Source organism: Triticum aestivum, chromosome 3B (assembly GCF_018294505.1).
Source record: "Triticum aestivum cultivar Chinese Spring chromosome 3B, IWGSC CS RefSeq v2.1, whole genome shotgun sequence".
Taxonomy (NCBI): Eukaryota; Viridiplantae; Streptophyta; class Magnoliopsida; order Poales; family Poaceae; genus Triticum; species Triticum aestivum.
This window is the reverse complement of record NC_057801.1, coordinates 116,128,415-116,131,845: the sequence shown is the minus strand read 5'-3', so window position 1 is coordinate 116,131,845 and position 3,431 is coordinate 116,128,415.

The following is a 3,431-nucleotide window of genomic DNA, read 5'->3' as shown; positions in this document are numbered from 1 at the left end:
ATCCTTCTCAAATCTCGCAAATCCGGAGTATTTGACCATGGATTCCGAAGTCAACCCCTCCCTTAAGGTAATCTCCTCCGATCCCCTCGTTTTCATCCATAAGAATTGTCACATTTGCTCAAATCTTGCTACTTTGGGGAAACTCTAGTTTTTGCTTGGATTTGCAAATTTGTGTTGAATGATGTTATGTTTCTTTGCTAATTTGGGTTGGTTAGGCTTCCATAGTATGCTAGGGTTAGGGTTATGTGTGTTTGATGTTGGTGTTAGGGTTATGTGTGTTTGATGTTGGTGTTAGGGTTATGTTATGGTTAGGGTTGTGGTAATTGTTATGTGGGGGTTAGGGTTATTAATTCATATATATGTTAGGGCATATGTGTGCAAATATTTTTATTAAGTACTTACTTGATATATGTGTGTTTTTGATTATTGTAGGGATGGGGAGAACATGTGTTTATGTTCATCATGTGGATAAAGAGGCCTTTTTGAAAGGCAATGTTGAGACGGACCCGGATGAGCTTGACATGGTGTTTGAGAGTAGTCCTAGCTATGTGGAGCTTTTGGAACAAGTGAGGAAAGATTTGAATTGGATGGACCCAAGTGACGTTGTTGAGTTCGAGGGAAGGCATAATGTTGGTTTTGGAATGCACATCCGTTGGAAGACAATGCGTGTGAACTCCGAGCAACGTTGGGTTGCATACAAGGAGACGGTTGCCGAATCTCTAGACAAGGCTCTTGAGTTATTTGCCTCCAAGAAGGTTGAGTATACTTTGAATTTGGACTTGAACCGGAACCCCTCCCCGTTGGTTGCTAGCACTCCCCCACCCATGAACCAAGATCAAATGAGTGAACCTCATTTCAACAACAAGATTGGCCAACATTGAGCCCGACTCCAAACAACCAAAATGAAGGTTTTGAAGAGGAGAATGATGAGTACAAGGAGGATGACAACGAAGTTGATCTCCATGACAACAATGTGGGTGATATCGACCAATATCATGTGCAATAGACAATGGACCAATCCATCCCTTTTTCCTGTGCATATGCATTGGACTCGAATGATGATGGTCCCGATGAAGAAGTTGATGAGGAGGGGTTCATGCTGAAGGAGGCCCAAGCATTCAAGAAGGTATTCGGGCGGGATCACAAAACACCATTGTTCAAGGATCTTAGTCTCGCGGATGAAGCCATTGTGGATGGTGGCAAATGCATATCTCTTGGAGCTAGGCCAAGTTCTCACTGTGATTTGGAAGACGGCAAGAACGGGTTATATCCCGGTTGTGAGTTTCAATCCTTCTTGGAATTGAAGATGTGGCTCGACAACTACTAGGTTACACATTATCATCCACATAAAGTGGCCAACTCGGACGTGAATGTGTGTTACACGCTCAAATGTGAAGTGCCAACATGTCCATGGATTGTGCGTGCAAGGCCATGGAAAGGAGGTCCCACTTGGCGCATAGTGAGTTGTCTACCAACTCACATGTGACGGCACAAGAATGCGGATGGCAAGCTTGTGTACAAACAACACAGACAACTCACGTCCGAGTTCATTGCTTACAGGCTATCCAACCAAATATCCACACTTCCAATAATGAGCATCAAGAGTGTCATTGACCTTGTGAAAGCCATTTCATTACAAGGTGAAGTATGGCAAGGAATGGAAGGCGAAGCAAGCCGCATTCAAGATGTTGTATGGCAATTGGGAGGAAGCATACAACTGACTCCCTAGGTTGTTGTTAGCTATGGCCGCCACAAACGCAGGCATGGTTCACGTGGTTGAGCCTCATGGGCACCAAACATTGATTCATAACGGGAGGACCGTCCGAGTATTTGGCCGTGCATTTTGGGCCTTTGAGCAATGCGTGAGGGCTTTTGAGCATTGTCGGCCCGTCATCGCCATTGATGGCACGTTCTTGACCGGACAATACAAGGGCACTTTATTGGTTGCAATAGCAAGTGATGCCAATAACCGGGTGTTGCCTTTGGCTTTCGCTTTGGTTGAGGTGGAGAACAATGATAACTGGGAGTGATTCTTGCGTCAACTGAGAACAAGGGTATTACCGGCTGAAAGGGAAATTTGTGTCATATCGGATCGCCATCCTAGAATTATAAATGCGGTGGTGGTTGACATTCCCGGACATACAAAGTTGCATCATCGATGGTGCATGAGGCACTTTTGTGCAAACTTCTATAGGGCATGTGGTATCAAGGAGTTGGCCAATGATCTTCAGGATTGTTGTCTCGCTTTCACCAACAAGCGGTTTGCCACATTGTTCAATGTATTGCTCAGACACAAGAAACTTGACCCCGGCGGTCAGGAGTTTCTCAATAGGAACATTGCCAAAAGGAATATGTGGGCACGTGCTTTCGATGAAGATGGCCGGAGGTATGGTCAAATGACAAGCAATATGGTAGAATGCTTCAATAAGGTGCTCAAGGGTGTACGTGCATTACCCATGACGGCAATAGTTCAATACACATTTGACAAGATGAATGGATACTTTTTAAAGTACTCAATGGAGACTGATAAGCAGATTACTGGTGAGAACAAGGATAAGCACAAGTACAATTTCCCACCAAAGGTTGAAAAATGGTTGGAATTTCAATCACGAAAGGCAGACTCCGAAGAAGCTATACTATATGACGACAACGAGTGGAAGTATGAGGTGAAAGAGCCTGGAGGAACCACAAACGATGGCCGCCAACATGGAGGCCGGGCTTTCAAGGTCTCCCTAACACGGTGTGATTGCAGCTGCATGACGCCATCGTTGCTTCATCTCCCATGCTCGCACTTGTTAAACGCATCCCGGGTTAGGAATGTGGACGTCAATCACCCTCTTACCGTGAGGGAGTCCGAGTTCTCAATCATGACGGTAAAGAATACATGGACTCCACGGTTCCAGCCATACTTGGACCAATCACAATGGCCGGAGTATCATGGAGTTCAACTATGGCCAGACCCGGAATTGAAGGTCGTTAGACGGGGAAGACGTAAGACAAAGCGTCTTAGAGGTGACATGGATGGATGGGGCCGTGGCGGCGGTGGAGAATACGGCACCGGCCAATTGCAAGAGCCTCGTGAGCAATCCCGTTGTGGGGGCTGCAGCCATGGGGTACACAACACAAGAACTTGTCCCAAACCAAGAAAGAGATCAAAGAAAAATGGTGCAAGCACAAGCCAAGCAAATGATAGCCAACCAAGTCAACCAAGGGGTAGCCAACCAAGTCAAACAAGTGGTGGAGTGCCAAACCAATCAAATCAAACAAGCCAACGAGGAACTAGGCAACAAAGAGGGAGCCAACTTGGTCTTAGAAGAGGCCGTGGTGGTGGTAGAGGCCGTGGTGATGGTCTTGGCCGTGGTGAAGGTCTTGGCTGTGGTGATGGTCTTGGCCGTGGTGAAGGCCTAGTCCATGGTGATGGTCTTGTCCAT